The following is a 26,082-nucleotide window of genomic DNA, read 5'->3' on the forward strand; positions in this document are numbered from 1 at the left end:
GCTAGGCCTTCCGCACTCTGTAAAAAAATGTGCCACCCCTCCCCTCCATAGGGGACTGCGTGACCCTCCACCCACACACAGTGACACAGATGCATAGAAATCCATGGGGTGGAAGATGGCAGCCTTCACACGGCCCACTGTGTTAAGTAAGAAATCACGACGAATGCCATCAATGCGGCGACCGAGTATATATCGATCATCAACTTCCCGGTCTCCCGAGCAACAACAACGTGGCACAGATAAGCCCTGGGACAAGGATCCCTCAACTGAACATTGAGGGACTCTCCCGGATGATGTACAAGTATCTCGCGACCATAATGGAAACCCTTAACATTTATGTCCTGGCGTGTAAGAAACCCACATCTTGGATGACTCCTACATGCTGGTCGCTACCACATCCACGGATATAACCTCACGACGAGCCACTACCACACGAAATATGGCATGGCCATATGCGAAAAGAACACCATCGGAGAGCTCTACACCTTCCCACCAACTGAAAAAGAAGACACCTACACCACCAGCGTCAAAATAGGGGAGCTGCACATTACCAAACGTGTACAAAGCCTTTAGTTAAAATAGCCAAAGCCAGCGCTCCCAAGTGCACCAATCCCAGTTCTATACGTTGGTGACTTTAACAGCCACCATACTATGTGTGGCTATGCAGTAGATGAGGCCGACGGAAAATACCTCGCTGACTGGATGTCCGCCGAAGATCTGCACCTGGTTTTCGATCCCAAGCGGCAAATCAACTTTCCACTCTGGTCACTAGCAACGCAACTACGACCCAAGGCGAAGGTTATTGCAATCCCCAAACTGGGTGAGCCAACCGACGACTCGGAAAGCGATAGGCCAATATCACTCCTGTGCATGACCTATAAACCACTGGAATGCAGCATCCTCTGGAGAATCAGGCCTCTTGTTGAATTAGTGATCCCTTAATAAGAAGCGCAGAATTCCGGCCTGGTCGCAGCTGCTGAGACCAAGTTTTGGGTCTGGCGACGCACATTGAGGCCGGACTCCAGAAGCAATCCAAGACTGGCGCAGCCTTTGTGAACTTATTATCATCCTACAAGAGTCTGGATTAAGGGGCTTGATGTTGCAGCTGGCAAGGACCATTCCCTGCCTCGAAACAATACACCTGATATGGACGATGGCTGAGCAATAAGCGACTGCGTGTCTCTATGGGTGACAAAGCCAGCTCAAACCGGTTCCTCAAACAATGAATTGCCACAAGGTTCAGCAGTAACTCGCGCCAATGCTCTTCAATGTCTACACGAGCGGCATGCCAGCAACCGGGTCATGCGCATTTTTTTGATATGCCGCTTTCAGCGACATAGAATCCGTGGGGCCCGACGTCCACCCCACCATCCCTCGCTGGGCAGGTAGGGCGCGAGTGACGGGGGCCCCCCATGCTAGCGTCCTCTCCGAGGGACATGCTCGTGCTGCTGGCCTCGGAGATGCACGGGGTTAAAACGCATGCCCACGCACAATTGCGCAATTACCTCACTCGCGCAAACGTGGTAGCGATCCCGCGAACAACCCTCTGCGTTTCATTCTCGCAGCACGTTTCCTCCACCGCTACCCCAGGAGTCAGCCTGCAAACGCAGCCGCTCCACACAGAAATCGCAGACACCGCACCGCCTATGCTCTGTGCTGACCTTTATTCTCGGCGCAAACCAGAATCCCTTAAAGTAAGCTGCCCAGTCGGCACTACCTGGGGTGGGGGGGGGATGTATCTTGCGAGAAAAGCCTAGCCTACTGCTGCCTACATTCTCGGTCACTTAAACGTCCTACCATGTACCTCGTAGCTGTACTCAACGGCGTCGCGCGGACGCCGTGAGAGGCGGAGGGAAGAGGACGAGAAAGCCTCGCCTATCACTGCCTCGTAGCGGCACTCGCTGGCATCGCATGGATGCTGCGAACGCCTGCAGAAGGCAGGACGGCAGGGGGGGGGGTCTTGTCAGCCAAGATGTTGAAGATCAACTTTTTGAACGGCCCCCGGGCTCCCCTTTTACCCGCTTGATTTCAAAAGCCCGGGGTCACGCCGTACCGCGCGGCCAATCGTGCACCTACCTGTTGGTAACAGCTCGGCTTTCTCCCCTTTTGCCCTCACGTGGATCGCTGTGGCCGGTGCTTCTGCGATCGTTTGTCAGCCCTTCCGCGCTCAAGAATGCATCACTCGCCGTCGTTAATCCGGAATAACACCCGACTGGCGAATGCACGCCCTGCGAGTTGTGAATTCGGTAGGGGGTTCGGGGGGGGGGGGGGGGGGGGTTGTGGCGCTGTGCTCTCCTGACTTCACCGTCTGCCTTTCTCGCTTTTTACACCCCAGCTTCTGATGTTGTGAATGACTCAGAGCGGCTGGCCCGGTAAACCCTCTTTACGCCCATGCACTATAAAGCCAACTCTGGGACACCGCGATGTGACCTGTCCTGCGAGGGTCGGCCAATCCCCTGGCACCGGGAAACCGTGGGACTTTCCTCGTCGGGATCCTTCGGATTAAAACCCGTTGTGCCAAGCAATCCCACGCGAGGGCACTGCGTGTATGTGCTGTGTGTGTGTACTCAGTGTGGGGGTCGGGGGGGGGGGGGTCGTGGCGCTTTCAGAGTGGCTTCGAAGCCATGGCACCACAAATCCATTCGGAGCCAAGATCTAAACACCATGGGGGAATATTTCTTGAAATGGAGACTCAAGCCAAATCCCCACAAAACAAGTCACTCAATTTCATCTTGATAATACTAGCACCAAGCACACTCTGAAAGTGACTTTCTACGGCAAAACACTGCTGTGCGATATGACTGCACTCCAACCTATCTCAGAGTGAAGTCGGACCGTATGCTAACCTTCCGCGACCACCTGAAAAAGATAGCCACCATGACCAAAGAAAGGGTCAACCTAGCCCAGAAACTAGTAAGCACAAGCTGAGGAGGATCATCACCCAGTGCTACGGACATCAACGATGGCCCTTGTGTACTCCATAGCCGAGTACTGTGCACCAATCCGGACCAGAAATATTCACACCCGATTTGATGTCCACCTGAGCACTGCAATGCGGTGGTGTATCGCTGGCATCCTCAAGTTGACCCCAACGCCCTGGGCTGCCCATACTGTCAGCACATCCCTACCCCACCCTTCTGCCGCAACGCTGCCGGAAGTCCTGCAAATCGAGGAAAACAGTCGCCCTTTCCCATTCACAAGGGCCTCCATAACATCCCTCATCATTGCTTGGGGTCACGCCAGGCCCCTTTTGCAACCATGTGCTTAACCTTCAACAATGCGTGTTCAATCCTGATGAAGCTTGGCAAGCTGAGTTCAAAAGAACTCACAAACACCTTGTTGCAAGAGACACAACGCACACGATCCCTTGGTTTTGATCTTCCGAGAAACTCATGGTCTACCTCTAAATCGCATCTACTGCACAAAACCATGGCAGCAGATACGGACACCTGATGCACAAATGGAAAATTAAAAACTCTCCAGGAGTAATAATCTAGATTTGCAGTTTTCATGACTGCAGGGATCCATACTCTTTGGTTCTTTCGGTAAAGTCACGTAGGTAGAAAATCAAATAAATTAAGTGATTTTAATGATTTGATTTTATACCTACGTGACTTTACAGAAAGAACCAAAGAGTATAGATCTCCAGGAGTAGTGGTGCGACTGTGGTCATCCAGAACAGACCAAAGAGCGTATAACGACGCAATGCCCCGATCCACAAATACGAAGGAGACATCAGAGTGATGATACACTACTCTGCGGCTCCTGACACTGTTGTATGGTTTGACCACCTAAACGTGAAATTGTAGTTGCTGCTCTGAGTCTACATCAGCCATACGGAGGGATAAGATACAGATCCACAGAGACCCAAAGCGATACACAGAGACGCAAATATATACACAGAGACATACAGATACGTTAAAGACACAAGCCACAATTGTGTGATTGTGGCCATGTAACCCATACGATGAACTGTATGATAAACCCAGTGTAGCCTGCGCTCCTTCAACGGAGGAGGAATCACAAAACTACGCGGTATCTCTCCTGAAGCCCTCTCATCGTGGCCAGCAGGCCTCGACATTGACTCACATAGAGACACAGAGAATCACGCAGACACGCATACTCACATACGTGATGCAAAGACTGACACAGGAGACGCAAAGACATAGAGACCCAGGAACACAAAGAGACCCACTGACTCACATAGGAGTCATAAAGACACAAAGAGACCCACTGACTCACATAGCAGACCCACTGACTCACATAGGAGACACAACGCCTAACATAGAGACGCCCTGACACATAGCGACACAAACTTACGTAGAAACGCATAGACTCACAGACACATTGACTCAAATAAGAATCTAAAGACGCACACAGATAGAGACTCACAGAGAACGCATAGACTCACATAGGAGAACACAGCCTCATATAGAGACCCACTGACTCACATAGAGACCCACTGACTCACATAGGAGACACAAAGACTCACATAGAGACCCACCGACTCAAATAGGGACCCACTCACTCACATAGGAGACACAAAGACTCACATAGAGACCCACTGACTCACATAGAAGACGCAAAGACTCACACAGCCTCATATAGAGACCCACTGACTCACATAGAGACCCACTGACTCACATAGAAGATGCAAAGACTCACACAGAGACCCACTGACTCACATAGGAGACACAAAGACTCGTATAGAGACCCACCGACTCAAATAGGGAACCACTCACATAGGAGACACAAAGACTCACATAGAGACCCACTGACTAACATAAAGACCCACTGACTCGCATAGAAGACGCAAGGACTCACACAGAGACTCACATAGAGGCCCACTGACTCACATAGAGACACAAAGACTCACATAGAGACCCACTGACTCACATAGGAGACACAAAGACTCACATAGAGGCCCACTGACTGACATAGAAGACACAAAGACTCACACAGACTCACATAGAGGCCCACTGACTGACAGGAGACACAAAGACTCACATAGAGACCCACCGACTCAAATAGGGACCCACTCACATAGGAAACACAAAGACTCACATAGAGACCCACTGGCTAATATAGAGACCCACTGACTCGCATAGAAGAAGCACAGACTCACACAGAGACACACAGAGACCCACTCACTCACATAGGAGACGCAAAGACTCACATAGAGACCCACTGACTAACATAGAGACCCACTGACTCACATAAAAGACGCAAAGACTCACACAGACTCACATAGAGGCCCACTGACTCACATAGGAGACACAAAGACTCACATAGAGATGCACTCACATAGAGACCCACTCACAGAGAGACACACAGACTCACATAGCAACGCTTAGACTCACAGACACATTAACTCAAATAAGGACCCAAAGACGCGCACGGATAGATACAGACTCACAGAGAACGCATAGACTCACATAGGAGAACACAAAGCCTCATATAGAGACCCACCGACTCAAATGGGAACCCACTGACTCACATAGGAGACACAAAGACTCACATAGAGACCCACTGACTCGCATAGAGACCCGCATAAAAGATGCAAAGACTCACACAGAGACTCACATAGAGACCCACTGACTCAAATGGGAGAACACAAATACTTAGAAACTCACTGACTCACACAGACATCCACTCACTTATGAGATGCAACGACTCAAATGGAGATCTACCGACTCAAATAGAGACCCACTCACTCACATAGAGACACAGACTCACGTAGAAACGCTTAGACTCACAGACACATTGACTCAAATAAGGATCCAAAGACGCGCACAGATAGATACAGACTCACAGAGAACGCATAGACTCACATAGGAGAATACACAGCCTCATATAGAGACACACTGACTCACATGGAGACGCACTGACTCACATAAAAGATGCAAAGACTCACACAAAGATCCACTGACTCACATAGAGACCCACTGACTCAAATGGGAGAACACAAAGACTCACAAAGAGACCCACTAACTCACATAGGAGACACAAAGACTCACATAGAGACCCACCGACTCAAATAGGGACCCACTCACTCACATAGGAGACATAAAGACTCACATAGAGACCCACTGACTCACATAGAAGACGCAAAGACTCACACAGCCTCATATAGAGACCCACTGACTCACATAGAGACCCACTGACTCACATAGGAGTCCCCTGTCTCACATAAAGACCCACTGACTCACATAGAGATCCACTGACCCACATAGAAGATGCAAAGACTCACACAGAGACTCACATAGAGACCCACTGACTCACATAGAGACCCACTGACTCAAATGGGAGACAACAAATACTTAGACACTGACTCACACAGGCATCCACTCACTCATGAGATGCAACGACTCAAATGGAGACCTATCGACTCAAATAGAGACCCAATCACTCACATAGAGACACACAGACTCACATAGAAACGCTTAGACTCACAGACACATTAACTCAAATAAGGACCCAAAGATGCGCACGGATAGATACAGACTCACAGAGAACACATAGACTCACATAGGAGAATACAAAGCCTCATATAGAGACCCACCGACTCAAATGGGAACCCACTGACTCACATAGGAGACACAAAGACTCACATAGAGACCCACTGACTCACATAGAGACCCACTGACTCAAATGGGAGAACACAAATACTTAGAAACTCACTGACTCACACAGACATCCACTCACTCATGAGGTGCAACGACTCACATGGAGACCTACCGACTCAAATAGAGACCCACTGACTCACATAGAGACACACAGACTCACATAGAAACGCTTAGACTAACAGACACATTAACTAAAATAAGGATCCAAATACGCGCACAGATAGATACAGACTCACAGAGAACGCATAGACTCACATCGGAGAACACAACGCCTCATATAGAGACACACTGACTCACATAGGAGTCCCCTGACTCACATAGAGACCCACCGACTCACATAGAGATCCACTGACAGGCATGGAAGATGCAAAGACGCACACAGAGACTCACATAGAGACCCACTGACTCACATAGAGACCCACTGACTCACACAGACACCCACTCACTCATGAGATGCAAAGACTCACACAGAGACTCACATAGAGACCCACTGCCTCACATAGAGACCCACTGACTCACATAGAGACTCACTGACTCGCATAGAAGATGCAAAGACGCAGACAGAGACTCACATAGAGACCCACTGACTCACATAGAGACCCACTGACTCAAATGGGAGAAAACAAATACATAGAAACCCACTGACTCACACAGACATCCACTCACTCATGAGATGCAATGACTCACATAGAGACCCACTGACTCACATAAAGACCCACTGACTCACATATGAGACACAAAGCCTCACATAGAGACGCCCCGAGACACAGCGACACAAACTGACATAGAAACGCATAGACTCACAGACACATTGACTCAAATAAGAATCTAAAGACTTACACTGATAGATAGAGACTCACAGAGAACGCATAGACGCACATAGGAGAACACACAGCCTCATATATAGACCCACTGACTCACATAGAAGATGCAAAGACTCACACAGAGACCCACTGACTCACATAAGAGACACAAAGACTCACATAGAGACCCATTGACTCACATAGGAGACACAAAGCCTCACATAGAGACCCACTCACTCACATGGAGACACACTGACTCACATAGAGACCCACTGACTCACATAGAGACCCACTCACTCTTATAGAGACCCACTGACTCATATAGGAGTCCCCTGTCTCACATAAAGACCCACTGACTCACATAACGATCCACTGACCCACATAGAAGATGCAAAGACTCACACAGAGACTCACATAGAGATCCACTGACTCACACAGAGACCCACTGACTCAAATGGGAGAACACAAATACTTAGAAACTCACTGACTCACACAGGTATCCACTCACTCATGAGATGCAACGACTCAAATGGAGACCTACCGACTCAAATAGAGACCCACTGACTCACATAGAGACACACAGACTCACATAGAAACGCTTAGACTCACAGACACATTGACTCAAATAAGGATCCAAAGACGCGCACCGATAGATACAGACTCGCAGAGAACACATAGACTCACATAGGAGAACACAACGCCTATATAGAGACACACTGACTCACATAAGAGTCCCCTGACTCACATAGAGACCCACTGCCTCACATAGAGACCCACTGACTCACATAGAGACCCACTGACTCACATAGAGACCCCTGACTCACATAGAAACCCACTGACTCACATAGGAGACACAAAGACTCACATAGAGACCCACTGACTCACATAGTGACCGATTGACTCACATAGAGACCCACTGACTCACATAGAGACCCACTGACTCGCATAGAAGATGCAAAAACGCACACAGCGACTCACATAAAGACCCACTGACTCACACAGGAGACACAAAGACTCACAAAGAGACCCACTGACTCACATAGAGACCGACTGACTCACATAGATACCCACTGACTCACATAGAGACCCACTGACTCGCATAGAAGATGCACAGACGCACACAGCGACTCACATAAAGACCCACTGACTCACATAGAAACACAAAGACTCACATAGAGACCCACTGACTCACATAGGAGTCCCCTGTCTCACTTAGAGACCCACTGACTGGCATAGAAGATGTAAAGACTCACACAGAGACTCACATAGAGACCCACTGACTCACATAGAGACCCACTGACTCAAATGGGAAAACACAAATTCATAGAAACTCACTGACTCACACAGACATCCACTCATGAGATGCAACGACTCACATAGAGACCCACCGACTCACATAGAGATCGACTGACTGGCATAGAAGATGCAAAGACTTACACAGAGACTCACATAGAGACCCACCGACTCACATGAAGACCCACTGACTTACATAGAGACACAGACTCACATAGAAACGCTTAGACTCATAGACACATTGACTCAAATACGGATCCAAAGACGCGCACAGATAGATACAGACTCACAGAGAACGCATAGACTCGCATAGGAGAATGCACAGCCTCATATAGAGACACACTGACTCACATGGAGACGCACTGACTCACATAGAAGATGCAAAGACTCACACAAAGATCCACTGACTCACATAGAGACCCACTGACTCAAATGGGAGAACAACAAAGACTCACATAGAGACCCACTAACTCACATACAGACCCACTGACTCACGTAGGATAACACAAAGACTTACATAGAGACCCGCTGACTCAAATAGGTGACGTACATACTCACATAGGAGACGCAAATAGAGATCCCTTGACTCAGGTAGGAAATGCAAAGACTCGCATAGAGAACCATAGACTCACATAGGTGATAAAAATGCATAGAGACCCACAGACTCACATAGAAACGCATCGTCTCACATAGATACATTGGCTAACATTAGAACCCAGAGACACGCATAGTCTCACATAGAGACCCACTGACTCACGCAGACACACACAAGACTCGCATAGAAATGCATAAACTCACTTTTAGACCTATGACTATTTATTTTATATATCTATAAAGAGATCTCTCTCTAACGCTTCTGTACAACGTTGCATTCAGATACAATTTACTATCCAAACTGTGTTGCAAATGCACACCCCATCTCTGCTCTTATATACACAACAACACGGTGATGCAGGGGGGGGGGGGGGCGAGGTGTGTGTGAGATGGGTGGAAATTTGTGGGGAGCGGTGGTGCAGCGGTTAGCACGCTGCGCTCACGGCCAACACCAGTGACGATTATCTGAACCGGTCCTGGGCCTCCCCTATGTAGACTCAGCCTCAAATGAGTACCTGATGCGGTGTGTAAACATCGCCACTGGGAAGACAAAGGCGGCCGGGCGTGCTGTTGGCCACCCACCCCCTCGTGTGCCGTGCCGGTCGGCCTTCATAGGTGCTGCTACTCGCTTACAGCACTTGCCCCTTACAGTCTGTTAAGGCTACGTGTGGGATCTTTGTCTTTGGACGCCTGTGCGAGGAGCCTACCAACATCCACGTGCGTGCTTTGGGGGACATTGTGATCCCACGTGGGCAACGAGGTGGATGTCACGCAATTCCTAACGCCACCTCGACGAGCGGCCCCTAAGCGTGCAAGTTTATCGCAGCCAAACACTCGAAACGCATTGTTGATTTTGAACGAAGCTGAATTGAAAAGTGTGGCTTTTTGTATTTGACCAGGTAAGGTGCCACTGAGCTTAATGTTGTCAGAAGCGACCTGGCCATCACAAATGATCGGTCAACGAAGTGGCTTATCATGATCATCATCATCACCACATGGGGATTTAAGGCAGCAGCCAAATACTCCAAATGTGTGATGTTGATTCTAAATGTGGAAGGGGTAAAAAAAACCGGAGGACCACGAGGAGAGACGCAAACTTCAAATATACAACAGGCGTCAGGGTCGGGATCGACCCCACGACCTCCTGTATACCAGGCGAGGTTCCTACATACAGGGTATCATTAGTACCGGCTAAGTGTCTCTGACATGGCCATTGTGACCCTACCAGAGACGCACAGATCCAGGGCTTGAACCCAGGGTATCATTAGTACCGGCTACGTGTCTCTGACATGGCCATTATGACTCTACCAGACACACAGACCCAGAGCTTGAACCCAGATAGTCATCGGTAACAGCTAAGAGTCTTTGGCATGGCCATTGTGACTCTACCAGACACACAGACCCAGGGCTTGAACCCAGATAGCCATCGGTAACGGTTAAGTGTCTCTGACATGGCCATTGTGACCCTACCAGACACACAGACCCAGGGCTTAAACCCAGGATATCATCAGTATCGGTTAAGTGTTTCTGACATGGCCATTGTGACTCTACCAGACACACAGACCCAGGGCTTAAACCCAGGATATCATCAGTATCGGTTAAGTGTCTCTGACATGGCCATTGTGACTCTACCAGAGACACACAGACCCAGGGCTTGAACCTAGAGTATCATCAGTACAGGCTCAGTGTCTCTGACATGCCCATGATCATGATGATATATCTGGAGAGATACACACAGTGGCCAGGAATAGGCTGTTGTTATTCTAAACAACACGACACACACGGTGGCGTGAAGTTTCGATACCCGTGGGGATAGAGGTGATACTTCAATAATCTGCCGCTTGCTATTTATACATTTGTATCCACAAACAGTTGCCGCTTAGCGACACAAATCACGGGGATAATTTTTTAAACGGAGACTGGGATTACGGAAAAACACAAAGCAAACCAGAAGCATCAACATAATTTGTTCATATTTATAAGAAGTTAGGTTACATATTTCACGGATAGACTGTTTTAAACTCTTTTTATTTTATTTCATTTGACCAGGTAAAGCCACACTGAGCTGCAATGTGGCTCTTTTTCAGAAGCGACCAGGCTTTCACAAATGATAGCTTAACCAAGTGGGCTTATTGTCATCATCATCACGTGGAAATTATAGCAGCAGCCAAACACTCTTAACGCATTGATGTTGATTCTAAATGTGAAGGGGGCCAATCTGGAGGAGGACCCAGAGATAAATCCACTCGACCACAGGAAGAGAGAGACGCAAACTCCAATTGTACAGCAGGCGTCAAGGTCGGGTTCGAACCCACGACCTCCTGCATACCAAGCGAGGTAGTCAACATCTCCTAGCCACCGTGATGATGATGAGAGAGACTCCAAATAGACAGCAGCAGGCATCGTCAGGTTCGGGATCGAACCCGAGGGGGGTTGGGGTGGGAGGGAGGAGGGTTGGGGTGGGAGGGAGGGAGGGGGGTTGGGGAGGGAGGGGTTGGGGAGGGAGGGGGGTTGGAGTGGGTGGGAGGGAGGGGGGTTGGGGAGGGAGGGGGGTTGGGGAGGGAGGGGGCTTGGGGAGGGAGGGGGGTTGGAGTGGGAGGGACGAGGGTTGGGGATGTAGGGAGGGGGGTTGGGGAAGGAGGACGGTTGGGGTTGGGGTGGGCGGGAGGGCGGTTGGGGGGGGAGGGACGGGGGTTGGGGAGGGGGGTTGGGGAGGGGAGAGAGGGAGGGGAGGGAGGGCGGTTGGGGAGGGGAGGGAGGGAGGGCGGTTGGGGAGGGGAGGGAGGGAGGGCGGTTGGGGAGGGGAGGGAGGGGAGGGAGGGCGGTTGGGGAGGGGAGGGGAGGGAGGGCGGTTGGGGAGGGGAGGGAGGGAGGGCGGTTGGGGAGGGGAGGGAGGGAGGGCGGTTGGGGAGGGGAGGGAGGGAGGGCGGTTGGGGAGGGGAGGGAGGGAGGGCGGTTGGGGAGGGGAGGGAGGGAGGGCGGTTGGGGAGGGGAGGGAGGGAGGGCGGTTGGGGAGGGGAGGGAGGGAGGGCGGTTGGGGAGGGGAGGGAGGGAGGGCGGTTGGGGAGGGGAGGGCGGTTGGGGAGGGGAGGGCGGTTGGGGAGGGGAGGGCGGTTGGGGAGGGGAGGGAGGGCGGTTGGGGAGGGGAGGGAGGGCGGTTGGGGAGGGGAGGGAGGGCGGTTGGGGAGGGGAGGGAGGGCGGTTGGGGAGGGGAGGGAGGGCGGTTGGGGAGGGGAGGGAGGGCGGTTGGAGGTTGAGGTTGGGGCGGAGTGTCCCAACCGCACCGTTTTGTTCGGCGTCTGTGCCGACATCGAGTCGCCGTCCCTTCGCGGCTTCTCTGCCTCTGTCACTGCCACCACCACCACCGCCGCCGCTGCCGCCACTTGCCGCGAGGTGAATTCGCCATTCGCCATCACTGCCAATTTCTCTCTCCGGGCCCTCGCTGGCCTCAACATCATTATTCTTGTTGTTGTTAGCCCGCGTGTCGTGGGGGTGGTGTTGGTGGTGGCACTGCGTGCGTTCTGTTCACTGCGGAGCGGCGTGGTGGTGGTGGGTGGTGGTGGTGGGTGGTGGTGGTGGGTGGTGGGTGGTGGTGGGTGGTGGTGGTGGTGGTGGGTGGTGGTGGTGGGTGGTGGTGGGTGGTGGTGGGTGGTGGTGGTGGGTGGTGGTGGGTGGTGGTGGTGGGTGGTGGTGGTGGGTGGTGGTGGTGGTGGGTGGTGGTGGTTGGTGGTGGTGGTTGGTGGTGGTGGTTGGTGGTGGTTGGTGGGTGGTGGTGGTTGGTGGTGGTTGGTGGGTGGTGGTGGTGGTTGGTGGGTGGTGTTGGTTGGTGGTGGTGGTGGTGGGTGGTGGTGGTTGGTGGTGGTGGTGGGTGGTGGTGGGTGGTGGTTGGTGGTGGTGGTGGTTGGTGGTGGTGGGTGGTGGTTGGTGGTGGGTGGTGGTGGTGGTTGGTGGTGGGTGGTGGTTGGTGGTGGTGGTTGGTGGTGGTTGGTGGTGGGTGGTGGTGGTGGTGGTTGGTGTTGGGTGGTGGTGGTGGTTGGTGTTGGTGGTTGGTGGTGGTGGGTGGTGGTGGTGGGTGGTGGTGGTTGGTGGTGGTGGTGGGTGGTGGTGGTTGGTGTTGGTGGTTGGTGGTGGTGGGTGGTGGTGGGTGGTGGTGGTTGGTGGTGGTTGGTGGGTGGTGGTTGGTGGTGGGTGGTGGTGGTTGGTGGTAGTTGGTGGTTGGTGGTGGGTGGTGGTGGGTGGTGGTGGGTGGTGGGTGGTGGTGGGTGGTGGTGGGTGGTAGTGGGTGGTGGTGGTGGGTGGTGGTGGTGGTCAGCGCCTCGCTGTGCCTCGAAAACCCCGGGCCGGTGCCGAGCTCCATTCCCGCTCACGACCACCAACACCCAGTGACGATTTATTTTAACCGGTCACGGGCCCTCCACCTAGGTCCAACTCAGCCTCAAATGAGTACCTGGTGCGGCTGCGTAAAAAGCATCGCCACTGGAGAGACAAAGGCGGCCGGGTCGTGTCGGTGCTGGCACTTGCCCCCTTGCAGTCTTGTTCAAGGCTAAAAGTGGGTTGGCTTCCTTTCGAAATGCCTCATTGGCTTCACGCAGAGCCACCCACTTGCATGCCATGAGTCCAATTCGATGAATTCTGCCGTCAAAGTAATGGGTTTTCTACATTTTTGCGCGCAATTCAAAGTGTGCGCGTTGAACAAAAAAAAACTTGCTTGGGATGTGCTCGCAATCTATTTCGGCGTCTTAATCGATATATTATTTGCTCCCCTCCTCCCCCTCCTCCGCCACTTCCTCCAGAATGGCTTCTCAGATCGACTTGACGAACATCAAACAGGAATACGAAGAAGATGCGAGCCTTGGGATTTGGCCGGATTTGATGGTGAAGGATGAAGACTCCGAGGCTGCTGCTGCTGTTGGTAAGGCTTCCTACCTTGCCCTGCCCGCCCGCCCGCCCGCCCGCCCGCTTCTTGTTGTTTTGTTGACACAGAACCGACGACCAAATGGGGAGAACCCGCCGGGGAGAGGGTTCTTGACATCCAAGAGGGAGCCCAGTTCTGGACCAGGATCAGGGGCTCGGGTGTTGAGATCAAAGGAGCTCAATTCTGGACCATGTCGAAGAGCTCAGGTTCTGTGAACCCCCAAAGGAGGGTTCTTGACATCCAAGAGGGAGCCCAGTTCTGGACCAGGATCAGGGGCTTGGGTGTTGAGATTAAAGGAGCTCAATTCTGGACGAGGACAAGGAGCTCGGGTTCTCTGAACCCCCCGCTTGGGACAATCTGTGACAAAGACCTTTACAGCTCATTGGATTCCTCCTCCAGGATGAATACATGTTCTGATTCTGATTGAGGTCGGGTCGCCACTGTTTCCTGGAGATGTTAACTTCCTCGCCTGGTATGCAGGAGGTCGTGGGTTCGTCCCGACCCTGACGTCATCTGCTGTAAATTTGTAACGTTCCGATCCCATGCCCCTTCTGGACATCTGTGTAAAAGAGCTTTATAGCTCATCGGATTCCTCCAGTATGAATAAATATTCTGACTCTTGATATTTGGAGTTTGCATGTCTCTCTCTCCGTGGTTGCGGGGATTTTTCTCCGGGTCCTCCGTTTTTTTCCCCTCCACATTTAGAATCAACATCACGCATTGAGAGTATTTGGTTGCTATAAATTTCCACACGATGATGATGGTGATGAGCAAATTCGTTGAGCTGTCATTTGTGATAGCCAGGTCGCTTTTGATAAAGAGCTCCACGGCTAAATGGTGGGGCCTTAAATCTGTTTTCTTGTATGTGTGTGTGTTTATTAGAATTGCCGTTCATATCGGAAACGATTGTGTACTTTGTGTTTTTGTCCTCTTTCCAAAATTGCAGTTCAGGATTTGAAGATGATTAAACCGGAGGTGGCCAGTGGGAGGCCAGAGGAGACGGGGGGGAGTCCCTACTGGGGTTGCCCGGCCACCGCCGATCAGAACTTCATCGAGGTGGAGTTGTCGGAGGAGGACGTTGGTGGCGAAGAAGGTGAGAGGGAGCGGGGTCCCACTTTGGTCGTCGCATCGGCGGAGAAAGCCAGGAATTGGACGGCCGGTTGGTGTAAGGGGTTTGCGTCGCGTTAACAAAACGTGGCCAATTCACCATTTCAGCACGAACCGGTGGTTGTGTGCTGGTGAGTAAAACCCACAACAACGTTTCCAATTTGAGTAACCGTGACGTTTCGCCGGTCGGCGACGAATTTAACGACGACTCTTGGAACTTTACCGGGCAGCACGTCCCACTGGGCAAAGACCCCAGGGCCGGCCCAGGACACGCTGGCGGGACGATGTCACTCGGCTGGCCTGGGAATGCGTGGAAATTCCCCAGGAAAAGCTAGAGTCTGTGTATAGTAGTGTAGTTTATAGTAGTGTGTAGTGCATAGTGTAGTAGTGTAGTTTATAGTAGTGTATAGTAGTGTAGTGTATAGTAATGTAGAGCTAGAGCAGGGGTGGGCAAATTTTTTGACTCGCGGGCCACAATGGGTTCTAAAATTTGACAGAGGGGCCGGGCCAGGAACAGATGGATGGAGTGTTTGTGTGAACTAATATAAATTAGAAGTAAAAATCATTACATGAAAGGATTTGGCCTTTAACAGGTAGCAAAGCATTTATTTGCAAGGCAAAGTGCGCCATCTAATGGGGACATGGGGGCATTACAGGAGAAAGGTAAAATTTAATTGAATAATAATAATATTTGGACAAAGTTCGACGGGCCGGATTAAAAAGCCCAACAGGCCGTATACGGCCCGGGGGCCGTACTTTGCCCATGTCTGAGCTAGAGTCTGTGTATAGTGTATTAGTGTATAGTAGTGTATAGTCGTGTAGTGTATAGTAATGTAGAGCTAGAGTTTGTGTATAGTGTATTAGTGTATAGTAGTGTATAGTCGTGTAGTGTATAGTAATGTAGAGCTAGAGTCTGTGTATAGTGCATTAGTGTATAGTGTAGTAGTGTATAGAGATGTAGAGCTAGAGTCTGTCTCCAGGAAAGGGAGGTCTGGACCGTCCTACTCGACATGCTGCCGCCGCGACCATCATCAGGACTTTCGGATTGAGAAACAAACGAATTGACGAATTTCGAATCTTTGTCCTGGAGGAATCCGGTGATGAGCCAATGGAGCTAACTTTTTTTCCTCGAGCGAAATGCATTAAAGAAGCAGCCGTTAAAAATCTAAGAGCTCTGGATCTGGTAGATACCTCAACCGAGGCTCTTGTCTTCCACGTTGACCGTCCGATCCAGTTTGAAACGTTGTGAACGGAGAGACACGCGCGCGCGCACGCGCGCGCGGATAATCCACCGAACCTTGCTGTTATTTTTTTATGTGCTGCACCTTAAAACTCCGCGCTCTTTTGCGTTTCGTTTTATGCGTTTGTGTCGGCACCCGCGCTGCAGACGAGGGAAGCGCCCCGGGGCTGCTGTGCGCAGACTGCGGGAGGGGCCTCGGCGGGCGACCGACGACGAGGACGGGCCGAGGGAAACGACGCGTCGTCGGCCAGACGCTGCGACGCTGCACGCGCTGCGGGAAGAAGCTCGGGGCCTGCGCCCCGGGCAGGAGGAAGCGCAGCAGGAAGAAGCCGTGCCCCGCTGGGGCACCTCCGGACGCTCCCGCGCCGGCGGTTAAGCCCGCCCGTCGTAGGGTCGTGGCGAACGCGAGCGGCGAGATGCCGCACGTGTGCAAGGAGTGCGGCAAGGGCTTCGTGCAGCTCTCCGTGCTGAAGAACCACTCGCGGACGCACACGGGCGAGAAGCCGTTCGCGTGCGGCGAGTGCGGCAAGGCGTTCACGCAGCGCTCCAACCTGGCGACGCACTGCCGGGAGCACACGGGCGAGAAGCCGCACGCGTGCGCCGAGTGCGGCAAGCGGTTCTCGCACTTCTCCCAGCTGGACAAGCACTCGAGGACGCACACGGGCGAGAGGCCGTTCGTGTGCGGAGAGTGCGGTCGGGGATTCACGCAGCGCTACAGCCTGGAGATGCACCGCAAGACGCACACGGGCGAGAGGCCGCACGCGTGCGCCGAGTGCGGCAAGCGGTTCCCGGCGCGCGCCGACTTGAACAAGCACGCGCGGACGCACACGGGCGAGAGGCCGCACGCGTGCGCCGAGTGCGGCAAGGGCTTCCTGAAGCCGTCGGACCTGAGGGCGCACGCGAGGACGCACACGGGCGAGAAGCCGTACGAGTGCGCCGAGTGCTCAAAGAGGTTCTCGAAGCGCTCCCACCTGGAGACGCACTCGCGGACGCACAGCGGCGAGAGATCGTACGCGTGCAGGGAGTGCGGCGAGAGGTTCCCCCAGCTGTCCGACCTGAGGGCGCACGCCGCGTCGCACACGGGCGAGAAGCCGCACGTCTGCGCCGAGTGCGGCAAGGGCTTCTCCCAGCCGTCCGCCCTGAGCGCGCATTCGAGGACGCACACGGGCGAGAGGGCGTTCATGTGCGAGGAGTGCGGCAAGGGCTTCTCGTATTCGTCCAACCTGAAGAAGCACTCGAGGATACACACGGGCGAGAAGCCGTACGCGTGCGCAGACTGTGGCAAGGCCTTCTCGCTGCGCTGCGCCCTCAACACGCACCGCAGGACCCACACGGGCGAGAGGTTCATGTGCAGCGAGTGCGGCAAGGGCTTCCTCTACTCGTCCACGCTCAAGAAGCACGCGCGCACCCACACGGGCGAGCGGCCGCACGCCTGCGCCGAGTGCGGCAAGCGCTTCGCGCAGCGCTTCGACCTGGAGCGGCACGCGGGCACGCACACGGGCAAGAAGCCGCACGCCTGTGCCGAATGCGGCAAGGCCTTCACGACGCGCAACTCTCTCGGCAAGCACTCCCGGAGGCACGCGGCCGGGAACGGGACCGGGATTGCGGCCGGGAACGCGGCCGAGAACGCGGCCGTCTGAAGGGAAGCGAGGGGCGGGGCCGGTGGGGGGTGGAGGGAAAAGGAATTCGCGCGATGCGGTGATTGCGATGATGCGAAAGCGAGGCGTAAAACAAACAACAAAAACTCGCCTCGCTGAGAATCCACGCGCGTGGGGTGAGCCTCTGGAAGCGTTTTTGACAGGAACGATTACTCTTAATTAGCCATTGAAATCTAAATAGTTTTCTTTGGGATATTATTATTATTCTGTTGTTTGTTTACCTGCGAAATTATCTTCGCCGAGTCTCAATAGCCATTTTCGAGGAGGGTTGTCGTGCCGAGTTTTTTCGCAGTGTCATTTTTCGCCATCCTTCATGTTTTTGCCAATGTTTTAGCACACATGCGATTCGCTTCTCTCGCGCCGTGTTCACCGTTGTTACAAAGAGGTTCAACATGCATGCGTACGTACGCGCAACATCGGTTACATTGTACTTTTATTTCGCTGCGGGAGGAACCTCAGACGAACCTGTAGTAATTTTTATTTTATGTTACGTCATTCATGCAATTGCATCCCACAACACTGCACATCATTACGCTCCAACCGGCTCATAACTTTTTGGACACTCTACCACCGCTCCTGTGAAGGGTCTCCTTAAATCCGGTGAAATGTTGGGATTGTGTTCTGGGCCATTGAGGCCGAACGGATTTATTTACAGTAAAACCTTGGATTGCGAGGAGCATAATTCATTCCAGAAAATGTGTTTGTAATCCAAAGCACTCGTATATCAGTTGTGATCACGTGACGCTCGGCAGTACAAAGCGTACACGTACACTGCTCGTATTGCCAGACCCTCGCTCGTTTATCAAGTTAATATTTGTTTAAAATTTTTGCTCGTCTTGCAAAACACTCGCAGACCAAGTTACTCGCAATCCAAGGTTTTACTGTAACACTTTCTGTGATGATCATTCTCTTGTTATGTGCATTTTTTGTAATCGTTATTCACTTATTAATGTTTAACTTTTTGATTTGCTAAGTAAGTGGGGTTTTTTTTATATCATCTATATATCTATATATAAGGGACTGGGTAATTGATGTGTTGCGTTGTGGGATGGAAATTGCACGAATTGCGATATGGTAAATTAAATTATTATTGTTATCAATTAGCCAGTCCCTTACACAGATGGTAAACGGCTGAAAAAAATCCCCCCCACTACTTAGCAAATCAAAAAACTAAAAGTTGAATGCAAAAATAACGAGAGAGCAAACAAATGCACACAACAAGAAAATGATGGGAGAAAAATAAATAAAAACACATAAATCCGTCCGGTCTCCCATACCTTAGACCACAATCCTGACATTTTCGCCGAATTACGTACAAACTCCACTCTCGCGGGAAGACGCCCCAATCGGGAGTCGAACCCAGGCCTCCCTTTCTTGCCGTGAGGCCGCGAGCGTTGCCACCGCACTGCCATTCGACGTTGCCGCTAAACGACTCGCGCGTCCTCCTTCCCTGCAGACCGCATCGCACACTCCACTTGAATCAAACTGCACCGGCCCAGAGCGTGTATTTACAAATCTCATCGATGTAGATTGAAAGTTATTTCTTAAGAGCGACGTCGTAATGCGTGTACCCCCCCCCCCCCCCCCGTGAGCACGGGGAATGGATTTAGTACCCGAATCGTTACACGCGCAGTAGAAGACCTCCTCTCAACGACGGTAAATTGGTTCCGGCGAAATGGGTCGTTGAGTGATTTGGTCGTTAAGCGAGTATAGGAAATACGCGGTTAAAGGCTTAAATTCGTTCCGATGGCGTCGAAAGTTACCCCTTTTTCACCCCCCCCCCCCCCCCCCAAAAAAAGTATTTTATCATATGTAAACAATGGTTATTGATACACAAAGATACTAACAACATTATAAATACATAATGTTAAAAGAAACACGCTGAATCAATGCATTCATTCATTCATATTTACCGTACCTACCAACAGCCCGTCGTTAGCGGGGGAATGTTCGGTAAGCGAACACATTGGGCTCTGTGGTGGCCCCGTCGTCAAAGCGATGAGTAGTGAGGGGCCATCCATTGAGTAGGTACGCAACAATCTGTCAAAATTTTACCCCTCCCCCCCTCCCTGTAGGCACGTGTACTTCTTACACACCCCCCCCCCCCCACCACCTGCCTACGTTCACTTGACGCATGCCCCCCCCCCCCCACCCTCGAATCCTATAGAACGGCCGATATTTAATCCACGCAGAAACGATCAAGGATGAATAATATGAACGCGTTTAAGCAAACAGATAGTCCACCGCCGGACTATCTAACTCATTTGAAGGCCAATGTAGACAAATTATTATCGAGGCTTCACCACCCCCCCCCCCCCCGTTTCCTATGCGCACATTGTGAGTAGACCCCCCCATACTTACGCATACGCATTTGGGTTAACCCCCCTGCCTCCCCCCTCCATGCGTACGTCCTCAATGGATGGCCCCTTAGCAGAGGTGGACGTTAAGAGGGGTTCCACTGGATACGGCTACATAAAGGGGCTCTTGTTTTGTTGACATTTAATGTCTATGACGACTCGTGCAGAAATCGAATCTCGTCACGTCCAACAAACAAAAAAGATGTTTTGGATGTTGCCACTGAGCTACGTAGTAACCCTTTTTCAGAAGCGACCTGGCCATCACGCTTTTCCCTATGGGGCCGTCCATAAATGACGTCACAAAAAGTCAAACCCCCCTCAAATATGACGTCACAAAGCTCTGCCCCCCCCCCCCCCCCCCAATAAAACATACTTCAAATCGCTTTAAACTATTGTTGTCCTTGTAGTGCGTATTTAATGTGCCGCTGCACTCTGATGTTGTAGGAGAAAACATTAATTAAAAAGTCTATTTAATTAAGTAGAACGTGTTGTCTATATTTATTTATAATGTTGCGCATTTTTACGTGACGTCACATTTCTCAAACCCCCCCCCCCCCCCTCGTCACACATCGTCACAAGTGTCTGACCGCCCCCCCCAGGTGCGTGACGTCATTTATGGACGGCCCCCTACCATCCTCCCCCTTCCTCACTTCGCTCCCTTTCACAATCATTACCCTCCCTTGACATAATTTTCCCAACACTCAAACCCACATCCCTTTTTTCCCGTCAGCCAATACTGGTGTACCATTTATCATTCTTGTAAGGCGCATTGACAAAAGCGCTTTTTTAAAAATAAAATCCGAGATGGGATGAGAAAATGTTTGCAGTTTAAAGGGGCCGTCCATAAATGACGTCACGCACCTGGGGGGGGGGGTCAGGCATTTGTGACGATGTGTGACGAGAGGGGGGGGGTTGTTTGAGAAATGTGACGTCACATCAAAATGCGCAACTATAAATCAATATAGACAACACGTTCTACTTAATTAAACAGACTTTTTGACAAATGTTTTCTCCTACAACATCAGAGTGCAGCGCCACATTAAATACGCACTACAATGACGATAGTTTAAAGCGATTTGAAGCATCTTTTATTTGGGGGGGGGGGGGGCAGAGCTTCGTGACGTCATATTTGAGGGGGGGGGGGTCCCGCGCAAGTGGATATCACGCAACTGCTTCCGAGATCCCTTCAGGCGACCTCTTGTTCCACAGCGGAGGGAGGGCTCTGCTTTTCCACCTGCCCTGCGCTCGTACGAATGCTCACCAGTGCTTGTTGACGTTTGAATTACAATTTGGTCAAATTTTATTGGGGGTGGGGGAAACACATTTCTGCTTCTTTTGGGGGCAGTCTTTGGTCGCCAGAATGTGAACATGAACTAACCTGCATCGTCCGTTCCTCCCTTAGAACAACCCCCATCCCTTCTCCCCTAGCCCAGCATCATCCTGCTGCTGATACCGCCTAACCCCAAGCTACGACCAGGCTTACCCAAACCCCTATCACTTCCCCTATCACTACCTCTATTGCAACCCATACCCATATCACTACCCCTAGCACTACCCATAGCCGTATCACTACCCTATTACTACCCCAACGCCTATCACGTCCCTATTACTAACCCCAACCCCTATCACTACTATCACTACCCCTATCTCTACCCCGAACACAACCCTTAAACCTACCCCTATCACTACCCCAACCCTTATCAATACCCATACGCGAATTACTACCCCTAGCACTAACCATATCCCAATAACTACCCATACCCGTATCACTACCCTATCATTACCCCAACCCCTATCACTACCCATACCCCTATTATTACACCTGTTACTACCCCTATCACAACCCCAACCCCTCCGTAACCACTCCCGCCTGTTCTGTCACCATAACTACATCACCACCACCACTTTTAATAAGAATCCCACTCTTCATTATCTCAACCACTATACAATTGTATAAATGTTGTAAAAGCGCTTATGGAGTAAGACGCTGCAGTATAAAACTAGACGCTAATTTTAGATTTCACTTCAGAACCCGGTTAATTCATCATGGGCAGCTTGCCGGATTTGACCTACCGGGGTCTTTAGTGGTGTCAGCCCTGCACTTTGACCTCTTTCCCGTTCCGATGAAGTACTAGACATACGTACGTGTGTGTGTGTACGTCATCGGAAAGGAACCAGAAGAAAAAACTAAGATAAGTTAACTTTATCGGCACACCCAGGCTCCCACCACAAGGCCACGTGGGGGGGGGGGGTGGGGCGTGTGGCACAGTTTTGGCGCCGGTTATTGTAGAGTGGCGGTGGTCGTGTCGCTACGGTTATCTGCGGTGAGCAACGACGTCTATATAAAAACAACGGCGATGCTGCTGCTGCTACTCCGCTCTCTAAATAAAATGAGCGCTGAGCCGCTTACACTGTTCTGAGATTGGGCAGTGAACGGGACACCACCCGACCCACCACCCCCCACCACCCCTGCAACTTGTCAGACGTCATCGGAACGGGAAAAGGTGAAGTCACCTGTTCTTGTGGCCATATCAAACCTAAAGAGTGGTTATTACCGTGGCAACTTGGCGATTGTTTCATACATATTAAATAGTGTAGTAATTCTTAATCTTAACACGTTGGCTTCCGCGAACCAATATTCACAATAAAGGTTTTGTTGGGTTAGATCACGTGAATATAAATGTGTCGATAAACCACCACCAATTAGTAACGTTTGTCACACGTGAACTACTACTTCAGCACACCGGTGTGATTGTACAATAATCCTGGCAAATCGCCTGATGAAGCTCTTGTAATCACCAACGTAACGTTACGGCACTCGAATTGTAAACGTAGCGAGTTCGCTCTCCAGCACACCCGAACGTGCTGAACCGGGTAACTCGTTGGCATGTCTTTTTTCACGTGACAAACCTTACTAATTCGTCATACATACGTTGAACTTCTTTCGCACCGTAGATAGCCAGCCGTGCTAATTGGAGGTGTGAAGGGTTAGGCTTTGTCGGGTGGTCGGGGGTTCACGACACATTTTATATTTAAGCGCTCTAACTCCGAAAAAACCCCTTACAATGAATCCTTGGTCTTGTTCGAATTACTATATTTGTTGTCACTTTGAAGCACCGTCATTCTATTTCCGTTGGAACATTTTTTTGTTTTTGTTTTGCCAACGTGCTGTGAATTGGTTCCTAACAGGCCACGGACCGGTATTGGTCCGTGGCCCGGGGGTTGGGGACCATACACTACACTGTACACTACACTATATACTACACTATACACTAGTGCTGTACTAGTATACTACACCATACACTAAACTATACACTAGTGCTGTACTAGTATACTACACTATACACTACACTATACACTACACTATATACTACACTATACACTAGTGCTGTACTAGTATAGTACACCATACACTACACTATATACTACACTATACACTAGTGCTGTACTAGTATACTACTACATACACTACACTATACATTACACCATACACTATACTATATACTACACTATACACTAGTGCTGTACTAGTATACTACACCATACACTACACTACTATACACTACATGATACACTACACTATACACTAGTGCTGTACTAGTATACTACACCATACACTACACTATACACTATATACTACACTATACACTAGTGATGTACTAGGATACTACACTATATACTACACTATACACTAGTGCTGTACTAGTATACTACACCATACACTACACTATACATTACACCATACACTACACTATATACTACACTATACACTAGTGCTGTACTAGTATACTACACCATACACTACACCATACAATACACTATATACTACACTATACACTAGTGCTGTACTAGTATACTACACTATACACTACACCATACACTATACACTACACTATACACTACTCTATACACTACACTATACACTAGTGCTGTACTAGTATACTACACTATACACTACACTATACACTACACTATATACTACACTGTACACTAGTGCTGTACTAGTATACTACACTATACACTACACTATACACTACACTATTGCTGTACTAGTATACTACACTATACACTACACCATACACTATACACTACACTATACACTACTCTATACACTACACTATACACTAGTGCTGTACTAGTATACTACACTATACACTACACTATACACTACACTATATACTACACTGTACACTAGTGCTGTACTAGTATACTACACTATACACTACACTATACACTACACTATACACTAGTGCTGTACTAGTATACTACACTATACACTACACTATACACTAGTGCTGTACTAGTATACTACACTATACACTACACGGTACACTACACTATACACTAGTGCTGTACTAGTATACTACACTATACTATATACTAGTGCTGTACTAGGATACTATACTATACACTACACTACTATACACTGCATTATACACTAGTGCTGTACTAGTACACTACACTATACACTACACTATACACTAGTGCTGTACTAGTACACTACACTATACACTGCACTATACACTACACTACTATACACTACACTACTATACACTACATTATACACTAGTGCTGTACTAGTACACTACACTATACACTACACTACTATACACTACACTACTATACACTACACTATACACTAGTGCTGTACTAGTACACTAGACTATACACTAAACTATACACTAGTGCTGTACTAGTGACGACTTGGCACGTTCTGTTTATGTGACAACCCCTTACTAATTGGCTGTGTCGGGTGGTGGCGGGTTTTGACGACGCAACATTTACACATTTACGCGGTCAAACCCAAAACAAATAAAACCTCGATTATAAATTATGTTTTATTTATATTCTTGGTTCTTTCGGTAAAGTCACGTAGAAGAGAAACAATAACTAATAAAAATATAAAACAAAATTATCACGTCGTTTCGACTGCAACACAAGCAATCATCATGTGTGAAAACCACAGCAAGGATGCTTGTGTTGCAGTCGAAACGTCGTGAGAATTTTATTGTTTTATATTTTTATTATTTTATTTTTTCCCTTTCTACGTGGTGACTTTACCGAAAGAACCAAGAATATGAATCCCTGCAGTCACGAAAGCTTTAAATCAAAATTTATTTTGTTACTCATTGGTTTTTTCGGTAAAGTCACGTATGTAGAAATACAATAAAATTATATTTAAACAAAAAACAATCACGACGTTTCGATCACAACGCAAGCGATCTTCATCAGGTGTCAAGAACAAATCACGGAGGTAAATACAACAAAAAGATGAGAGACGAGAATTCAACAAACCTGAAAAAACATTATGTGAAGCACATCCAGTCAGGCCAACAACACAGTTAGACACTTCCTGGCGGACCACGAATTTCAGAAGAGTGTTAAATTTCGTGTTCAACCTTTGGATTGCACATACCAGCATAGATAGAATGAAAAATACGAGGTACACGGTCAGTAGAAATACATATACAAGTCCACCAAGAGGTAAG

The 26,082-nt window shown here is 50.0% G+C and overlaps 1 pseudogene; it reads left to right on the plus strand.

The window, feature by feature from the left end:
* The first annotated feature begins 12,558 nt into the window (after positions 1–12,558).
* Positions 12,559–26,082, plus strand: part of LOC116956634 (uncharacterized) — a 44,257-nt pseudogene continuing 30,733 nt past the window's right edge.

This window comes from Petromyzon marinus, chromosome 66 (assembly GCF_048934315.1).
Source record: "Petromyzon marinus isolate PM22_M1 ecotype Great Lakes invasive population chromosome 66, UKy_Petmar_22M1.pri1.0, whole genome shotgun sequence".
Taxonomy (NCBI): domain Eukaryota; kingdom Metazoa; phylum Chordata; class Hyperoartia; order Petromyzontiformes; family Petromyzontidae; genus Petromyzon; species Petromyzon marinus.